This window comes from Tursiops truncatus, chromosome 5 (genome assembly GCF_011762595.2).
Source record: "Tursiops truncatus isolate mTurTru1 chromosome 5, mTurTru1.mat.Y, whole genome shotgun sequence".
Taxonomy (NCBI): domain Eukaryota; kingdom Metazoa; phylum Chordata; class Mammalia; order Artiodactyla; family Delphinidae; genus Tursiops; species Tursiops truncatus.
In genome coordinates this window covers 12,930,277-12,952,177 of record NC_047038.1, presented here as the reverse complement: position 1 = coordinate 12,952,177, position 21,901 = coordinate 12,930,277, and the positions used below count along the sequence as shown (strand labels likewise).

The following is a 21,901-nucleotide window of genomic DNA, read 5'->3' as shown; positions in this document are numbered from 1 at the left end:
CTTAGGTCATAATGTATTTCACTGCCTACTATTATTATTGCAAAAGTATTTTAACTGGTAATTCCAATGGGATAGGTCACTTTCAGTGGCTCTCAGTTTTAACCTCTTGAAACTTATAATAGCACAGTAGCCCTGTGCCAAGAGCTGAGGAAATAATGGAATTCTAAATAGTTATCTAATAATTTGGTCCAGAAATAAAACTATGTATCCAAAAACAAATCCATTACAATTTAATGCAGGGTGATGTATACCTTTATATACATATCAGAAGTCTTTGTTAAAACATGCAAATACACTTACAAATTTAAGTAATTCTACTGTTACCTGAGCTGAACCCTGCCAATTTGCTAGAATTATTTTTTTTAATAATTATCATATACTCATAACCTAAACCTTGGATGTTGGACTCTCACCATCAAGTAATGCCTGAAACGGCATTTAGAACCATCTGATCACAATGTTTTTCTAGGACATTGTTTCTTACTGCTTTTTGCCACTAGATGGAAGAAGCAGGTTAACAAAATGATATTTTTGGTGCCTTATTCAACTCTACCCAGAAACAACCACAAGACTGTGTTTAAAATAATGACAGTCTCAGCACTCTTTTATTTATTCTTACTGCAGTATTTCTTTTCATGTGAATACTGGATCTAAGAACTGTATTTTTTTGTTTTCTTTATAGAGATTAATTTTCTTTTTATTATTTTAAAGGACTGAAATTTTCAAAAGTAACTAAGAAGGAAAACAACTGCCAGCTGGAAGAGGAGATGTGAGAATTATATAAAGATATTGGTAACAGGTATGTTGCAAAGCAATTCTCCACATGGATTATTGTCCATAAATAACAAACCTCATTCCTTTAATTATTGCTTATGGAGCAATTGGCACATTGAAGACACTAGACTACGTGCTGAGAAACACACAAGTGATGAATTAAGTGCAGCAACTGCTTATAAAATTTTTACATTCTGCAAGAGAGCTGAGCAAGAGGTAAGTTGTTTTCATTTATACATCATTTCAAATAAGGTAGAAATGGATAAATACTAGAAATATAGGTGCAATATTTTGGACATACAGGGAGGGTGGGTTTGGAGTGTCACTTTCATCTGAGGAGAGCAGGAATCACTTCATGGAGAAACTGGAATTAAGAGGGACAGTTGATGTGGGAGGGGCAGAGAATGGCTTTCCTGTGATAGAGGCAGAATGAGCAAAGGCACAGAGCAGGAAATAGCAGTTTATAAACATGTATAATGATGAAAGGACAGTTCATTTTAACAAACAATTTAAATGTTTGTATAGATAAGACACTGTAAAATGTAGTTTTTGAGCAAATGATAGATACAGGAAGTAACCTCAGGAGCTAAAGCACCATGTATAGAAGAGTGGGCATTCTGGACAGTGAAGCTTCAGCTTGGAAACAGAAGATCATTCAAGATGAAATCACCTGGAAATGGGAACACTAGCATCCATCTGATGCTGGTGTTTTATCAAAAGTAGGTTTACTGTACATGTGGGTTTGTAAATTGGTGGGAAGACTCCATAAGAGGATGATAATTCTGACTTAGGAGGGCAGCTTCCTGCAGCGTCTATTCTCCTTCATCACTCTCCACATGTTAGAAGGGAGACCAAGGTGGTAAACAGTGTCATTTGACTCCAAAAAAACAGTATTTAATCTTTAGAATAACACGTAGTACCACCTACCTTCATACCTAGTGGTCTACTGATGTGAATGATCAAAGAATTCTATTCCAGCTGCTGAAGGCAATGAGCTTGAAGCTTGATATTAGGAGTAGCTATAAAATTATCCAGTTTTTAAATCCAACCACAGAATTTGTTTTCATGGCCTCCTATGGAACTATAGCTACAGGTTAACTAAAGGTTATGAAGTAATATTTCCTTTTTATGGTTCTGAATTCACTGCCTTGTAATTTCAGAGATCACCTTGTTCTACAGTGGGACAAGCTTTATGGTGTTATAATTTTGTATAGCTCAATGAAGACCATGTGACTTTTTCTTTTCCAAGTTTTGATTCTATATTATTCCTATGCTATTATTTGTATCTAGCTCATCACTGTATTAATTGCGAGAATGTAGATAGGATACCTTATATAATTCTAAGCCTTATATTTCCTGTTTTGTTCTATGTCTTGCTCATAAGTAAGGTATAATTAAAACTTAAATATTGTCTTATATCTTAATGGGAGTAAAAATGCTATGCATTAAGTCGTATTTAAATTTGATAAATATGTGAAAGTATAGAATTACTAGATTACCTGATATATACATACATATATGCTTTTATATATTTATATTTCAGATGAATAAATTCAGATTATAAACAGCCTCACCATTTTCTTCTATAAAGCAACTTTGTGGTAATAGCTAAATATATGCATATTTTCACAAATTCAAAATAGTAACCTATGATTTTAATACACATATAAAATATTAGCTATGTTTAGACCTTATTAAATAAAGCTAATAATTCTATTTTGTTGATACTTCATATACTTTATAAAATATAAACTGATTCCCCTATAAGGATCAGTTTGATTTTATCACTTTTTTTCCCATCTACAATTAAATCTTAAAAAAAGGATCATGACTCAGTAGTAGTGTATTAGGTCTGAAAAAATATAACTTCAAAGATACTTATCAGAAGGATAAAAAATGGCTATAGAAGCCTACATAAATTACTGGCTTTCTTTTAGGGCTGTGTCTACATAGGCAAGGTAGAGAATAGAAGTACTTATTTGAAAAGGGCTGGGCAAAAATTTTAAGCCCTGTAATTGAAGAAATGATACAGTAAGGAGATTGTAGCCTGGTTAGCCGGACTGTGTATTTACATTGATTCCATTGACTTGACATAATTGTGTTAACTCTATGTAACTTTTTTACCCTTATAGGTATGGGTAGAAAACCTAGAAATAAAATTCTGTAATTTGATACAACCTAGCCCTACCTTTAATGCAGCTTGGTTTCCTTTTTTTTTTTTTTGAACATCTTTATTGGAGTATAATTGCTATACAATGGTGTGTTAGTTTCTGCTTTATAACAAAGTAAATCAGCTATACATATACATATACCCCATATCTCCTCACTCTTGTGTCTCCCTCCCACCCTCCCTATCCCACCTCTCTAGGTGGTCACAAAGCACCAAGCTGATCTCCCTGTGCTATGCAGCTGCTTCCCACTAGCTATCTGTTTTACATTTGGTGGTATATATAAGTCCATGCCACTCTTTCAGTTTGTCCCACCTTACTCTTCTCCCTCCCTGTGTACTGAAGTCCATTCTCTACATCTTCGTCTTTATTCCTGTCCTCCCCCTAGGTTCTTCACAACCTTTTTTTAGGTCCCATATATATGTGTTAGCATACGGTATTTATTTTTTTCATTCTGACTTACTTCACTCTGTATGACAGTGTCTAGGTCCATCCAACTCACTACAAATAACTCAATTTCGTTACTTTTTATCGCTGAGTAATATTCCATTGTATGTATGTGCCACATCTTCTTTATCCATTCATCTTTCGATGGACACTTAGGTTGCTTCCATGACCTGGCTATTGTAAATAGAGCTGCAATGAACATTGTGGTACATGACTCTTTTTGAAATATGGTTTTCTCAGGGTACATGCCCAGTAGTAGGATTGCTGGGTCGTATGGTAGTTCTATTTTTAGTTTTTTGAGGAACCTCCATACTGTTCTCCATAGTGGCTGTACCCATTTACATTCCCACCAACAGTGCAAGAGGGTTCCCTTTTCTCCACACCCTCCCCAGCATTTATTGTTTGTAGGTTTTTTGATGATGGCCATTCTGACTGGTGTGAGGTGATACCTCACTGTAGTTTTGATTTGCATTTCTCTAATGATTAGTGATGTTGAGCATCCTTTCATGTGTTTCTTGGCAGTCTGTATATCTTCTTTGGAGAAAGGTCTATTTAGGTCTTCTGCCCATTTTTGGATTGGGTTGTTTGTTTTTCTGATGTTGAGCTGCATGAGCTGCTTGTAAATTTTGGAGATTAATACTTTGTCAGATGCTTCATTTGCAAATATTTTCTCCCATTCTGAGGGTTGTCTTTTCATCTTGTGTATGGTTTCCTTTGCTGTGCAAAAGCTTTTCAGTGTCATTAGGTCCCATTTGTTTATTTTTGTTTTTATTTCCAGTTCTCTAGGAGGTGGGTCAAAAAGGATCTGTCTGTGATTTATGTCATAAAGTGTTCTGCCTATGTTTTCCTCTAAGAGTTTTATAGTGTCTGTCCTTACATTTAGGTCTTTAATCCACTTTGAGTTTATTTTTGTGTGTGGTGTTAGAGAGTGTTCTAATTTAATTCTTTTTTTTTTTTTTTTTTTATGGTACGCGGGCCTCTCACTGCTGTGGCCTCTCCCGTTGCGGAGCACAGGCTCCGGACGCGCAGGCCCAGCGGCCATGGCTCACGGGCCCAGCCGCTCCATGGCATGTGGGATCTTCCCGGACCGGGGCATGAACCCATGTCCCCTGCATCGGCAGGCTGACTCTCAACAACTGCACCATCAGGGAAGCCCTCTCATGATCTTTTTCATTTCTGCAGTGTCAGTTACTTCTCCTTTTCCATTTCTCATTCTATTGATTTGAGTCTTCTCCCTTTTTTTCTTGATGAGTCTGGCTAATGGTTTATCAATTTTGTTTATCTTCTCAAAGAACCAGCTTTTAGTTTTATTCATCTTTGCTATTGTTTCCTTCATTTCTTTTTCATTTTTTTCTGGTCTGATCTTTATTTCTTTCCTTCTGCTAACTTTGGGTTTTTTTGGTTCTTCTTTCTCTCATTGTTTTAGGTGCAAGGTTAGGTTGTTTATTTGAGATGTTTTTTGATTCTTGAGATAGGATTGTACTGCTATAAACTTCCCTCTTAGAACTGCTTTTGCTGCATCCTTAGGTTTTGGGTCATCATGTTTTCGTTGTCATTTGTTTCTAGGTATTTTTTGATTTCCTGTTTAATTTCTTCAGTTATCTCTTGGTTATTAAGTAATATAGTTTTTATCCTCCATGTATTTGTATTTTTTACAGATTTTTTCCTGTAATTGATATTCAGTCTCATAGCGTTGTGGTCAGAAAAGATACTTGATACAATTTCAATTTCCTTCAATTTACCAAGGCTTGATTTGTGACCCAAGTTATGATCTATCTTGGAGAATGTTCCGTGAGCACTTGAGAAGAAAGTGTATTCTGTTTTCATTTCGGATGATCTGTCCATTGGTGAAAGTGGAGTGTTAAAGTTCCCTACTCTGATTGTGTTACTGTTGATTTCCCCTTTTATGGCTGTTAGCATTTGCCTTATGTATTGAGGTGCTCCTATGTTGGGTGCATAAATATTTACAATTGTTATATCTTCTTGGAATGATCCCTTGATCATTATGTAGTGTCCTTCTTTGTCTCTTGTAATAGTCTTTTTTTTTAAGTCTATTTTGTCTGATATGAGAGTTGCTACTCCAGCTTTCTTTTGATTTCCATTTGCATGGAATACCTTTTTCCATCCCCTCACTTTCAGTCTGTATGTGTCCCCAGGTCTGAAGTGGATCTCTTGTAGACAGCATATATATGGGTTTTGTTTTTGTATCCATTCAGCCAGTCTATGTCGTTTGGTTGGAGTGTTTAATCCATTTACATTTAAGGTAGTCCTCGATATGTATGTTCCTATTACCATTTTCTTAATTGTTTGGGGTTTGTTATTGTACGTCTTTTCCTTCTCTTGTGTTTCCTGCCTAGAGAAGTTCCTTTAGCATTTGTTGTAAAGCTGGTTTGGTGTTGCTGAATGCTCTTAGCTTTTGCTTTTCTGTAAAGGTTTTAATTTCTCTGTCAAATCTGAATGAGGTTCTTGCTGTGTAGAGTAATCTTGGTTGTAGGTTTTTCCCTTTCATCACTTTAAATATGTCCTGCCACTCCTCTCTGTCTTGCAGAGTTTCTTCTGAAAGATCAGCTGTTAACCTTATGGGCATTCCCTTGTATGTTATTTGTTGTTTTTCCCTTGCTGCTTTTAATATTTTTTGTTTGCATTTAATTTTTGATAGTTTTATTAATATGTATCTTGGCGTGCTTCTCTTTGCATTTATCCTGTATGGGACTCTCTTTATTTCCAGGACTTGATTGACTATTTCCTTTCCTAATTTAGGGAAGTTTTCAACTATAATCTCTTCAAGTATTTTCTCAGTCCCTTTCTTTTTCTCTTTTTCTTTTGGGACCCCTATAATGGTTTCCTATTATCACTTGAAAATCATTGGTGATTTTCCTATAGGGACTTTTAAAAAAGAAATCTAACAGTAAAAGTTTATATGCTCAATAAAACATGCCTGTTAAGAGTGTTGTTTGCTCTTTATTGACTTTAGAAGTTTATTTCTTCCAGTTTAGAAAAAACGTAGTTTTACCTTTTAGGAGTTATAGCGTTTTTGGCCAAATAACGTCTCTCTGTTACTACAGGTGATATAATATTCCTTTGTGGAAATCTGATTAAAACAAAACAAAACAAAACTCATCAGTCCAAATTCTGTTCTTTGTAGTGCTGGCATCAAATGGGAATTTCATAAATTTAACAGAAAAAAGACTTTAAACAGTTGAGAATTTGGTAAACATCAAGCTATTTTAGGCAAGGGGCTACATCATAATTACATCAGCAGTTGAGCGTAAAGGTACCTAAAACTGTTGTGTATGGTGTTGTGGAGTTTTTGTATTGTTTTGTTTTGTTTTTGCATTTAAGCTTTTCTTTATATACAAAGTGGGTTTAATAAAATAGATAGCTCTCTTCAAAAGTTTCAGACCAGAGAACATTTGAATACTAGAGTAGAAAATTTGTGCTTCTTGTCCACACATATTAATTTCATTTTGTTCCATAAAATTTCTTATTGTTATTTGATCTTTCTAAACTATATAACAAAACAACTAAAATTTCCTACAAAATTATGATTATTTTGACATTTTAAATTTTTACTGAAGGTGATATTTTTACTGAAATTTCCAAGTTGCCAGAAGAATGCCTTTGACCATTTTGGAATATTAGAAAGAACATAATCTATTTATAAGAAAAGGAAAAAAACCTTCAACATAATACATTTAAAAAATTGTTCTAACTCTTTTTCTAAGCAAAAGTAGCTCAGAGCTAGACATAATTTGAGAATATATAGGAGCAAAAGAACAATCATACCACTGAATATATGGATAAATTTCTTTTGCTCTTATAATGAGATAGTTTTCTAAATGGCTGTTTAAACCTATAACATTCAATGTTTACACTAATTTATTACTGGCTCAAATTTTTGCTTTCTTTCCTTCCATCAGAATCACTTTGGTTAATTTTCTTTACAAAATGAGAAATGAGTAATTGAGAATGCATGAGTGTACCTAACAGTAGGAGATTCAAGAAGTATTATGTTGTAGAGAGGGAATAAAGAGTCCCATTGTTACTGAATTGAGTTCAATTCTATTCTTTAAGATCCTTTTCTCTTACAGACGTTTCACAGAATCATTTGAAATAAAGAGTATAACTTTGAAAACAAAGACTTAGCAGTTTAATTAGGGGAAATTGGAATAGAAAATTAAATTTTGAATAAGACTCCAAATTTCTTAGAGTATTTTTGTTCTTCTAGACATCCTTCAGAGTAATTCTTTTAAAACATAAACGTTGTCAGTAAATTCTATGCTTAGAACTGGACATTTTTTTCCCATAGCTTCAGCATAAACTCTAATGTTAGCCCCCAGGATCTTCACCCTCTTCCAGCATCACTTCTCTCAGTGTATCCCCCCATCACCCACCATGCTCCTTATGCTGCTTTTAACAAGCAATTTTCTCCATTCATAATCACACTTGTGTCCTTTCCTGTTCTGTTCCAGCACATCTTTCAGTTGTAACTTCTGTGAAGTCTTTGCTGACACTATCTACTCTTCCAATCCCCGCAGTCAGAACTAGAGGCTTCCTGCTCTGTGCTCCCATACTTCTGTTACAGCACTTTCACAGTTTTCTCACGTGTTGTTCACAGTTGTCTTTTCCCCCAGATTGTGAGTTACCTAAGGGCAAGGGAAGTGTCTTGTTTTTGGAGTTCTAACATCTAGGACAGAAAAGGCAGATGGTGGTTATACGAGAAATGTTTGTTTTATTAATTGATTAACACTTAATAAGCATTTAATGTATATCCAGGTAAGAACAACATTCTAGTATTACATTTTGGGGGGATACATAGAAGTCAGAAGCTAGCATGGGCTGTGAATAATAAATGCTGACTAACTGACATCATTATTTCCTGTTCTCAAAAAACTTGAAGTAGGTAAAATAAATACCCAGAATAAACTATCCCAGATAGTTATATTCAACATATGTATTTTCCTTTCATATGCAGCTCAAGTCCCAGGAGGCATTTTCTTACTACTCCAACCTATATTTATCTCCGTGTTTCTATTACTTTTCTGTGTTATCCAGCCAGGTTCTAAATCTATGCTTCGTTGAACTGTTCATTGATTTTTAGATGTGCATTTTGTCTTTCTTTCTGATTATAAAGATTATATGTTCTTTTAGGGCAGGGGTTACATCTTCTACTTTGAATTTTCTCTGCAGAACCTAGTGAGAAGCTACACACATAATACGATCTCAAAAATTATTTATGGAATGTGTAGGGGTTCGGAATGAGCCTCCTCAGAATGTGTCACTTTTGTATGAAGATTGTTTTGAGCTGGGGGCAATTGAGTCCCTGCAGGTTCAAGAGAAACTACTGCCTTTCTCTTAACTAGAGAAAGGCAGTAGAATTTGAATTAGGAATTTTTCCCAGAAAAGATTTATTACCAGAGATAAATTTTATCTAAGTGGCCCCATCTATATGGCAGGGCAAACATCTAATTATCAAACTTCTGCTTTTCTTCTTACTGTCCTGTGACTGACCCTCCTATCCTTGGAAGCCCTGGGCCCCTATCCCATTGCTTAGCTCAGGATGGCATCTATACGTCATTTTACCTTTTGGTCTTTGAACCTCTCACGTATGTGGGGTTCCCATATGTAAAAAATTAAGTTTCATTTTCTCCTTTTAATCTGTCTCATGTCAATTTAATTCTTAGACCAGCCGGCAGAACCTAGGAGAGTAAAGGAAAGTTTTCTGCTTCCCCAACAAATGAATAAAAGCAAATTCACATCATTAAACATTGTAAATACTACATAAATAAAAGTACCTGTGTATTAAGTCACAAAAAGCCATTCCTCAAAATATTTTTTGTACAAATTTTGCTGTGCGTGAATACAGCACAAAAATGTCTTACTACAATTAATATAATTCCTTAAAATGTAATGGGGTATTCATTGCCTCGAGGATATTAGTAAAAAATGTTATTTCAGTTTAATTTGATCAAGACCGAGGAAGCAAGAAAGACGTTGCTTTACGTATACCATGGGATTTGCTTTTCTGTTTTATTTTGACAGTTGGAATATAGAGTTACCACAACATGGCGCACTTTACCAGTGCTACAGAGCCCTGTGACTCTCAAGTTTGATTCTGGGGTCCAAGGCTAACTGATGAAAGTGAATGATCCTTTCTTTGATGATCCCCAGCACTACCAGGCGAAGCAGGACTGCCTTTTGATGGAGCATGAAGGTGAGAAATTTTCTATTTTGAGTACCAAAGCTGAGAGAAATAGAGAGCACATGTTGTGATATATGGCAGTGCTCTCTTACAATATCTGTTAATCCTCTCAGAGTTTCCAAATACCTCATGCTACTCATCCCACGTATCTGAAAATGCAGTGACGTGGAAAGATGAGGTCAAAAACTGTGTGACCTGGAACTGAGATCTTTGGAATGAACAGTCTATATCTGGTAGGTATTTAAGAAAATTATCTATGAAACAGTATTAACAATTCATGTGAAAATGTTAGTTCAAGTAATAAATATAGACAATTGATTTGTTTCAGGTATTTAATGGCATTTGTAAAGCATGCATCCTTAAATTTAAATTGACAGTGTTCTCTAAGTTCTAGGAACTATAAAACTGTACCTTTAAAATACTTTTTGGTAGTTTTGTGATTCTTATTTCTAAAAATATAGCTGTATATTTTGAGAAAGAGTTTTCATCCAGATATTTTATGTTTTAGTAATTTACGGATTTCATTGAATAAGTTAGGGAAAATAAGGTAAACTTTTCATGGAATCATAGTGTATTGGAACTCTGCCTGTGAGGAGTCTAGAAGTCTGGCTACCTTAAACATACCTGTGTCTACATCTGAGGCCTCTTGACTCCAGATCCAGAACCTTCCAAGATATGCTATTGTCCTGTTTAAAAATTTTCATTTCTTCAACTACTAGAATTTAATGAGTAGAAATTCTTTCTCCAGAATCTCTCTTGAAACCATATTTACCACTTTGTTGTGGACATGAAAACCTGAACATACCCTTTCTTTATCCCAAACTTCTCACACCTGAATCTGAACTTGTCCTTATACACAATCACTTTTATTTCTGACTTTCCAGTTTCTGTTATTCTCCAAGTTACCAGCTATGAGATCCTGATGTCATCATTGACCTCTTCATTTTTTTGTCCCCACAAACAGTTATCAAATCCTGCTGATTGTTCTTTGGGGGTATCCCTTGAGTATGTCCCTTCATTGCCATCCTCAGCATGACTTCCTGAGGACTGTCTAGACTGTTACAGTATATGGTTTCCTACGGGTTTCTGCTCCCAGCGTCACAGTACATGGTTTCCGACGGGTTTCTGCTCCCAGCATCTCCCTGATCCTGCTTATTCCACACACAGTGACCTGGCTGGTGGTCCTAAAACACCACTTTGATTATATCACTACATTTTTTCAAGAAGATTAATAGCTCCGTTTTGCTTGCAAGGTTAAGCCCAAAATTGTTAGACTGCTGTCCAAGGCCTTTGATTGGCTCCTGTTCAAACTGTGTTCAATTACCGTTCTTCCAGAAACCTCTGCCTCAACCGAGCAGGTCTGCTCATTCTAACTTAAACGATTTGAACCTTTGAACACATAGAATTTCCCTTCCTTTCTGCCTACCCAAATCCTCCCTTTTCAACCTGACTAAAATGTTACCTCCTTTGTGAAGACTTCTAAGATAATCCAGTTCTTAGTGATTACTCAGTCTTTTGAACTCCTATAATATATCTATGCTGTGCCATTCATCAAAAAATTTATTATATACTGCTTCATGACATTTGCATAACCCCAAATTGAATTTCCTCTATTATTTTTGACTGCTGTTTCAATTCTTAGGTAATGTCTGTTTTCCTTATTATCTTTAAAACTCCTAAAAGGCAAGAACATGTCTTTTCTGTTCCCTGAGTGGATTTACTATAAAGCTAATGAAACTTATGCTTCAGGGCCCCTTACTTGCATGGTTCCCTTCTAATGTCCTGTGTCTACTTTTGTTTTGATAATTTTGAATTTTTTTCAGACAGGGTCCTCCCACATTGTTAAGCTTCTGGCCCCATAAACCTTGGGTCCACCTCTGAATGGGAATGATAGCTAACAATTAATATTCATTTTGTGCTTATGTTGAGGCACTGTTTTGCTGTAATATTTCTGTTTAGCTACAGATAGAAAGAACCCCCTTCCCCTGTGCCACTCAAACCCCAATATAATAAATTATATTAATTGCCCAATTTGTAATGACAAAGAATACAGAAATCTGGCAGACGCAAGCACACACAGAGCAGGAGAAGATACAGGATCTCTCTGAGCAGCTTCCTTTGGCCCCCAAAGTCTTGGTAATGGCACAGTCCCAGCAGGACTCAGTCATGAAGGCTCTGAGAAGGTGAATGATTTATTATGCCATGGACTTTTATGGTTGGAATTTATGTTATCGCTCAAGAAAATCTTATACTAGCAATAATGTGTCCTTAACCAGAAATATTTGGAGACATTCTGAATTCTCTTCTCAAGTCTCATGTGGCATCAGAAGGTCATGTTGGATGTGGACGTAGAAGAATGGAGACATGCCAGTGCACAGGATGCCCTGAGTAGAATCTCTGTCCCCTGCTTGACCACATTCTGGCAAACACTTTATAAGTACTGTTCCATTTAATCCTCACTGCAATCCTGTGAGATAGGTATTGTTACTATCACCATTTTACAAATGAGGAAGCAGAGGCCCAGAGAAGGTCATTATCTTGCCTGTGATCACTCAGTGCATAAGTAATGGAGCTGGTACTCAAAAGGCCAAGTTGTCTGGTTTTAGAACTGGAATTTTCAAAATTCCTTACTAGATTGATTACAGTAGATGAATTCGTTTGTATTATCTTTTTAAAAATTCTTTTTGAAATTCTCTTTTTATTTATTTAATCCCTCAAGTCTGTTCATTGACATTAATTTTGAAAAATATGCTGAGGGGAAAAAAAAAGGTTCCAGTGAAAAATGTTTAGAAAACACTGCAAACTCTATTTGTCCCTTGGAGAGTCACTATGAATATTAGCATATTAGTAATTCCCAAATCCTTCAGAAGAGAAATCTGTTTCATATTATTAACCCAACATACATAAACATATTTTCTACTTTTCAGTAATACTAATAACAACAATGGCAACTAGAATTTATTGAGTACTTACTATGTGCCAGACACTATTCTAAAAACTTCATATATTAGTCCTATGACGTAGATACCATTTTTACCTGCATTTGACAGATTAGGAAACTGAAGCATAAAGCATTTGAGAAATTTGTCCAAGCTTACATAGTGGCTTAGGCACAATTTGAAGTCAACTACTATTCTAAGCTGCCTCCCACATTTAATACCTACTATCTGTAGAAATTCTGCGGAATTAATGTTTCAATGAAATCACTTCGGGATACAATTGAAATGTTACTTTGTATGGGCAACATATAAATTAACTTTTAATATTCACAAGGTCCTGAGAATATTCATCAAGTTTTCTGAAATAGTTTGCTGTAATGTTGAATATAAAACTTTAATTTTATAAGATACTAGATTTCCATTCTTCAGAATGTGACTCTTTACAAATGTTTCCTTTCTTGACTCTTTGTGGATTAAATTTCTCAATATGATGATTGTTTTTTATTTGCAGTTGTTGAATCATTTTTGTTTGAACAGCAAGACTAAACAGCACCTGGAGGTGGAACTCTGCCCGTAAGTTCTCTCTTTTCTTTTTTTTAAATAAATTTATTTTATTTATTTTTGACTGTGTTGGGTCTCCATTGCTGTGCACAGGCTTTCTCTCACTGTGGCGAGTAGGGGCTACTCTTCCTTGAGGTGCGCGGGCTTCTCATTGCAGTGGCTTCTCTTGTTGTGGAGCACAGGCTCTAGGCACGTGGGCTTCAGTAGCTGTGGCACACAGGCTCAGTAGTTGTGGCTCGCAGGCTCTAGAGCACAGGCTCAGTAGTTGTGGCACACGGGCTTAGTTGTTCCACGGCATGTGGGATCTCCCCGGACCAGGGCTCAAACCCGTGTCCCCTGCATTGGCAGGCAGATTCTTAACCACTGTGCCACCAGGGAAGTCCCGTAAGTTCTCTTTTAATATACACAAGCTGCTCACTGCTTTAGGCTAACTTTCCAAATAGTTTTAAAAATCATTAAACTCATAAAGCAATTATACTCCAATAAAGATGTTAAAAAAAATCACTAAACTCTCATTCTATTTGGTTTGAAAAATATGCATGAGTCCCTCCCATATTTATTATTGTAGACCTCATATGAAGTTAGAAGCGTTAAAGTAGGTAGACTGTGCATTTCCACTGAAATACAGAATCACACAGGTGATTGAGAATATATTTCCTTAAGGCTGACCCACTTCCTGATTTAAATTCATCATGATTGGTTTTTTTTTCATGAAACTAGTCTCACAGGTCTCAAAATTATAGAGAGCTTCTAGTGTAGTTATGACACCCAAAGTTTTTTTAGGATACTTTTGATTCTAGTTCAACTCCACTAAGTAAGTTCTATACACACACATACACACACATACACACACACACACACACACACACACACACACACACACACCTTACATTTTATAGACTTTGAGTTAACAAGCAAAGTGTAGAAGGTAATTTCCTAATGTGATGAGTTATGAGTTCAAAAGCATTTGTTTTAAACTTGAAACTTTTAAAATTTAAAGCCATCTATTTAACTCCATCCAGGGCATCACCCGTTTCTACACAAAGTCCAGACAAGGGTGTATGGATTCTTCTGGCCCTTACTGTGCTGGGCAGACAATATTGATATCTGTAAAGATGCTCAGTCAAGGATTATGGTTTAGAAACAAACTGCATGGCTATAGCTTTAAAGACAGTCATTTTGGATTGTTAAATATAATCTTACCACTCTTAAAAAGCACTTACCACATTCAGTGTATTTGAATCCCTTCACGTTTTGCCTGGTGAAAATGCTATATTGGACTTTCCTCTGTGACAGCCAGTCATCTAAGTATGTACTTCACCTCCTCAAATTAACTTTATCCACAGATTTCTCTCTCTTTCTTTAGGTAAAAGTTGTTCCTTAAAGTGCTTATTCATTTCTGTCCTCTTATCACAAAGCTTGTTTTATGATTTTCTTAGATGTAACAAATTAGCAAACTCAGTTAGGTGTAGCTGAGTCACTGAACCTATACTTTTTTTAAAATAAAAAACACATATTTTGTGTACTTTTCTCCTTTGATGATAAAAGCAAATCATATACATTGTGAAATGTATATGATTTTTTTTTAAATAAAAAACACATATTTTGTGTACTTTTCTCCTTTGATGATAAAAGCAAATCATATACATTGTGAAACACTTAGGAAATAATAAAAGGCACATACACAAATAAAAATCAGCTGTAATATTACTACCCAGGTGAAGTCACTATTCACCTCTGAGTATATAACCAGCATCTAAATAGCTGAATATGACCAGCAGATTGGTCTTTCTTGTTTGTTTGTTTTGGTTTGGTTTTTCCGTTTTTTTACTTACAGTGTGTTTTTACAATTTTGAATTTAACTGCTTACACTCAGAGTGCTTCTCATAGTTACAGTGCATGCCTGGTCCTCTGCATATTTGAGCACGAGATCTCTAGAATCACGGTGCAACAATTTTTTTTTGAACATATTATCATATTGTCATAGAAAACACGCAGAAGCAATCAGCATTAGGTTCTTTCTGTCTCAAGTCCCAAGCTCCCAGTCAGATCATTTGCTTTCCATTGCATTCCTTTCCCTTAGAGGAAAAAGGGTAAGTAGCAGAGGGAACCACCATGCTGTTCTTGGCTTTGGCATTACTGACATTGTTAAAATGCTTCATCAGTTTGGATGTGTATACCTGAACTTTTGTGCATCTATTGGGCAGTTCTGATCCTCATTTTTTTTCTTTGAAGCAACGTGTGAGATGATAAAATAGGCCAATCAATGAGGCGTTTTAAGGCACTGTATTGTTTTTGCCAAGTCATGCTGGTGACACCTGAGATCTGTTAATTGAGCATCAGTTGTTTTAGATAACAACAGCAGCAATAATGACTTTACACAATGCTTACATTGTGTCAACTGCTATTCTAAGCACTTTTCACGTGTTAAATCCTTTAGCCATACCATAGTACATTTTACAGGTGAGGAAACATATCTGTTGAATAACTTAACCACGGTTTCACAGCTAGTAACAGAGTCTAAATTTGAATTCAAGAAGTCTGGTTTTTAAAGTCCATGCTCTTTAATCCCTGTGCTGCTTCTGCTGATAACTTAATAACTATATTAACTTGAGTTGCTAAGATAATTTCTTCAAAATGAATCAGTTATTTTCTTCACTCTTATTAATTGTGTGGACATTCACATCTCAAGGAGAATAGTTTCAATGAGTAAAACCCAAATATTTTGTAGTTTTAATCATATAAATGCATAAAACATTAAAAATAGAAAACAAAAGTTGAAAACAAGTTGAAAATCTTGAGTATTTATAAGACTTTATATATTTTGATTTATAAATTTGTACTGTGCCTCTAGATATTATGTGACTAAGTAAATTGAAAGTCTCCAGTATTCATCAGAATTCTTTTATTTATAAGTGAAAGAAATACAACTCAAGGAAATTTGATCAGAAAGAAAGAGTTGTTGGCTCAGATACTTCAGAAGATCACAGGTGAACTAACTAGCCTCCTTCAGTTTGCCTCAATCCAAAGATTAGAGGTGATGTCAACAAGTATTTCTCTCTTGCTCTTTTCTCTTCTTACACCTCCATGTCCTACCCCTCCCCCCCATTCGCCTCTAAATCCTTTCCACATCTATGTGCGTCTGTGTTGTTCTTTCCTCCTATAGAGAGGGGCTTCCTTTATGAGGTGGTGGTGAGGGAGGTGACTCAGGCAATTGGAAATTTACAACAGTCCTAACTTAGCCACCTTAAAGGAAGCAGATTTCTTCTTCCTGCTTCAGTATGTAAGGAGGCTGTGACACTGTCATTGCCAACCCTGCCAGAACCACATAGTTTGAAGGGTGAGGAGCAGTTCTTCAAAGGCAATGAGGGTTCTGAGAAAAAGGGAGAAGGAAAATCTGGCAGAGAGAAGTGTTTGGTGTTCATTTTATTTTCACATCTCCAGCACAGTCATTATATAGTTCTTAAATATAAATCCTATGAGTTATTCAAATTCTTCATGTTTTCTTTCTTTTGTTTCACCTGGAACCCTACCTTTTGGCAAATTTTCTGGAGGACTGAATGGAAAAACAAATGTGCATAAGCTATTTTGCCATATATCAGGAACTACTAAAGTATGTTGTTGGGAGATAAGATTGAAATCATTAGCATTTTAATTTCTTCTGTTAAAAGAATTTGTCTTGTGTAGTCCTGAGAGTAATAAGAATATCAAGAATTTATCATTTGGGGTTTCCAAGTTCTTATGTGTTAAGGCTTCTCGGAATGTCTTAATGGTATGCTTCATTAACTCAGCCACATTTATTGCCACTTTGAAGATTTTATTATTTAGATTATATAAAGGTAGGCATTTTACTGTAAGTAGTTATTGCCTATATTGTCTTTCTAAGCCAGGATCTTGGAAGGAACTAGATTATCTTGATATGTTAGAAGTCCTGCTTCGTTTAATCTTAATAGAGCATTCGTCCATGTGGTTTATAATTCTTGAAATGAATGCCTGTAATAAAGAAAATTAAATTACTTTAATGTAAAAATATGTCGTGATTACTGATTTATTTATTTAAAATACTTTCTTTTAGTACTTGCTATGTTCCAGGCATTGTTTTAGGCACTGGAGATACAGTAATGAAAAAAAAAAATTGGCAAAAAGTCCTTTCCTCATGGAACATTTATTCAGTGAATTATAGTACATAGGTTATAATATGAATGGTTGTATTATTGACATCATTTTATAGATACTACATGATTGACTTATAAATAACATTTATTGAGGACTTACAGTATGCCAGGCTATGCTAAGCATATTGTGCATATTACCTTACTGTCTTCACCTGGGAAGGAAGTGTTATTATTTTGTTCATTTTACAGGTGAGGTATAAAAAACTGAGGTACACTAAGTATCAAGAGCAGGGATTCAAACACAGACTCATCTGACCTGGAAGCCTGCAATCTTAACCACCGTGCTGCACTGATTCCAGTGCCCAGGGCATTGGCAGCAACACAGTGGGGCTAATAAACGATCATTGCATAGAAGTATTTCTGAGCCATACTTATAATAATGGCATTGTGTTAGGCACTAGAGACAGTAGACAGATGAGTGTGACAAAGTCCTTTACCTTATTTGCTTTAATTAAACCTACTAATAACTTGGAGGGAACTGTTAACTAAGATGTCTGTGAAGTGACAGAATCTGTAAAGTGCAGATTAAATATAAGTATGGCGAATGTCAACAGATGTCATGTTATAAATTAGGATAGTAAATTACCCCATGATTATGACATGAATCAATCAAATCATCTAAAACTACTATAGGTGATGAATAAGAGGAATCTTCAATTCCAATAAATTAATCTCACAACCATGGGACATAATTTTTTTCTATACTCTGAATCTAGAGCTTGCCCTGTAGATTTTCAAATATATTTGTTTGAAAGATTTTGTGGTTATTTCTTTGTTTTTTAAAAAGGGTAAGGATATGTGAAATTTGGTATTGTATAAAAATGATAATTAAAGAAAATTTTTTCTAGGTACTCAATGTATTTCCCAGTAATCTATTCCTTGGTTCTAAAAGTTGCCTTTTCCTTACCCCTTCCTTTCCTTTGCCTCATTCTGTCTGGTTCTTTTTTCCTGCCTCCTACTTTCTCTCCCTTGTCCCAACTTTTCTTTTCCTATCTGGCTTAGAATTGTAGAATACTAGGGCTGGAAGAACCATTAAGGTCCATATATTCCAAAGTTTTATTCAGTTTAGAAATCGCTCCTTCCGTCTTGTTGTTGGAGCAAAGGTTGTTACCCAACCTTCGATGGAAAAGAAGATATAGTGTTGGAAGGGCAGTAACCTCTAAAGAATGCCATTGTTAGAAAGTAATTTTCCATATTTAATTGAAACTCACTTCTATATATTTCCTAGATGCTGTTCCCAGTTTTGACTTTTAGATGAACAAAAACAAGTTTATTTCTCATCTATGTGATAAGTTGGGCAAAAACCTAATCACAGGGCCACATCCAGCTGCAAGGGAGGCTAGGAAATGTCACCTCTAGCCAGGCAGTCACAGGCCAGCTAAACCCAATACTACCTATTATTAAAAGGTAGCAAGAGAGACTAGATACTGATGGACAATTAGCAGTAATACTACATGTATAAAACACGAAAACAAGTGAAACATAAACATCATGTTCTGTGTTCTGTGATGGTCATTCAGATACAGCCACAAGAAGAGACCCAGGAGAAGCTCAGAAAAACAAAGTTTATTATACTTATAGGCCCTAGAAACAGAAGGCAAGACATAACATGAAGAGCAACATGAGAAAGCACTAGCATGGGTCAGGAGCCAGAAGGGGCAGAGGTGAGGGGGTGTGTAGGCTTGGATTTTCTGAGAGAAAGGCAAGGCAGGGCATTGTAAATAGGTCAGGTTTGGCTTGTTTGAAAAATTTTGGCAGTCTGTAAGCTCTAAGTTCGTCCTTAGTTACCTGCTACCTGGCCCTGGGATGATTAAGGCAGAGAAATACTGCCTCCTGGGTGGTATGACCAGATAAAGGAAGCATGGCTCTGGATTGCTTAGTTTACATATCAAAAGCATGCTGGGAACACAATGAGGTATTACCCCATACCTATTAGAATGGCTGTTATCAAAAAGACTAGAAATAATGAGTGTTGACAAAGATGTGGAGAAAAGGGAAGCCTTGCATACTGTTGGTGGGAATGTAAATTGGCACAGCTACTATGGAAAACAATATGGAGGTTCCTCAAAAAATTAAAAATAGAACTACTGTATGACCCAGCAATTCCACTTCTGGGTATTTATCTGAAGAAAATGAAAACACTAATTTGAAAAAAATATATGCACATGCATGTATGCATATATCCCCATGTTCATTGTAGCATTATTTATAGAGACAAGACATGGAAACAATCTAAGTGTCCATTGATGAATGAAAGAAGATGTGATATATATCTACAACGGAATATTATTTAGCCATGAAAAAGAATGAAATCTTGCCACTTGTGACAAGATGGATGGACCTCAAGGACATTATACTAAGTGAAATAAGTCAGGCAGAGTAAGACAAGTACCTGATGATCTCTTTTATATGTGGAATCTAAAATTATCTATCTATCTATCTATATTGATAGAAAGATGGAGAGAGAGATAGATAATCTAAGCTTATAGATACAGAAAACAGATTGGTTCCCCAGAGGTTGGGGTGGGGTTGGGGTAGATGGAAAAGGGAGAAATGGATGAACTGGGTTTTTTTTGTTTTTAGTTTAAATAAATTGAATGTTTTAAAAATTAAAAAAAGAAAAAAATTAAATTAAGATACATTTTTGTAATTTTTTCTAAAAAATCTGAATTCATATGCCTTAGATGTTTCTTAGAGTGTCAATGCAGTGACGGAAAAATGTAGAAAGCATATACAATTTTTTTTCAAAAAATGTATTCTTTATTATTTTTACCAGTCACTACAAATGATATTTAAAAAATACAAATAGTATACATCACTATAAGAACTTAAACATGTAGGTCAAATAGTGCTAAATTGAGTGTCATTATTTTGTCCATTATTACAGGTGAACAAGTATGGTAAATAATAAAATTTAAAGAAATTAAGTATTAAAATTCTTCAATTTAATTTGCTTATGTTATAACTTTGAACACTACTAATTTAATTTTACTTTCTAATTTTAAAGACATCATTATTGGGAACCTGAATTATTAAGAAATACTTCTAAGATGTTCATTCCTTAACATTTTTGATGAGGGAGTTTAGTTTTTGACCTTGTAAATATGACGTTTAGCAAGTATGTACTTAATTCAGACTTTGGTTGAAATACACACATCTCTTGTGTGAAGGGCAGTAAATCAACTGAGGCTGGATTGATGCTGATACTTTGCCAACTCTGTTTTGTGAGCAGAATATTTTAGTATACTGTGAACAGTGTGTTAAACATTATTAACATGAGTCTAAATAACTGGTCCTGAAATTAATGTTCTTTTATCTGACAACTTCTCCTATTAATAGAAATAGAGCTGAGAGGAGTTTAAGTCAAGATGGCAGAGTAGAAGGACGTGTGCTCACTTCGTCTTGCGAGAACACCAGAATCACAACTAACTGCTGCACAATCATTGACAGGAAGACTGGAACTCACCAGAAAAGATACTCCACATCCAAAGAAAAAGGAGAAGCTGCAATGAGACAGAACAAGGGGCGCAATCACAATAAAATCAAATCCCATAACTGCTGGGTGGGTGACTCACAGACTGGAGAACAGTTATACCACAGAAGTCCACCCACTGGAGTGAAGGTTCTGAGCCCCACGTCCGGCTTCCTAACCTGGGGGTCTGGCAATGGGAGGAGGAATTCCCAGAGAATCGTACTTTGAAGGCTAGCAGGGTTTGATAGCAGGACTTTGACAGGTCTGTGGGAAACAGAGACTCCACTCTTGGAGGGCACACAAAGTAGTGTGTGCATTGGGACCCAGGGGAAGGAACAGTGATCCCAAGGGAGACTGAACCAGACCTACCTGCTAGTGTTGGAGGGTCTCCTTCAGAGGCAGGAGGAGCTGTGGCTCACCGTGGGGACAAGGACACTGGCAGCAGAAGTTCTGGGAAGCACTCCTTGGTGTGAGCCCTCTCAGAGTCCGCCATTAGCCCCACCAAAGGGCCTGTAGGCTCCAGTGCTGGGACACCTCAGGCCAAACAAACAACAGGGTGGGAACTCAGCCCCATGCATCAACAGACAAGCGGATTAAAGTTTGAGCTCTGCCCACCAGAGCAACATCCAGCTCTACCTACCACCAGTCCCTCCCATCAGGAAGCTTGCACAACCCTCTTAGATAGCCTCATCCACCAGAGGGCAGACAGCAGAAGCAAGAAGAACTGCAATCCTACAGCCTGTGGAATGAAAACTACATTCAGAGAAAGACAGACAAAATGAAAAGACAGAGGGCTATGTACCAGATGAAGGAACAAGATAAAACCCCAGAAAAACAACTAAATGAAGTGAAGATAGGCAACCTTCCAGTAAAAGAATTCAGAATAATGATAGTGAAGATGATCCAGAACCTTCGAAAAAAATGGAGGCAAAGATCTAGAAGATGCAAGAAATGTTTAACAAAGACCTAGAAAAATTAAAGAACAAACAAACAGAGATGAACAATACAATAACTGAAATGAAAAATACACTAGAAGGACTCAATACCAGAATAACTGAAGCAGAAGAACGGATAACTGACCTGGAAGACAGAATGGTGGAATTTATGCCACGGAACAGAATAAAGAAAAAAGAATGAAAAGAAATGACAGCCTAAGAGACCTC

General features: G+C 36.0%; 1 protein-coding gene across 2 annotated transcripts in view; it reads left to right on the top strand.

The window, feature by feature from the left end:
* C5H4orf33 (chromosome 5 C4orf33 homolog) overlaps positions 1–21,901 on the top strand; it is an 88,623-nt gene that overhangs the window by 45,436 nt on the left and 21,286 nt on the right. For both annotated transcript variants that reach the window (XR_012331862.1, XR_012331863.1), the window contains 3 exons: positions 712–799; positions 9,432–9,603; positions 13,042–13,103. The gene's annotated coding sequence lies outside the window, so the exon portion shown is untranslated. The remainder of the gene's footprint in view (positions 1–711; positions 800–9,431; positions 9,604–13,041; positions 13,104–21,901) is intronic.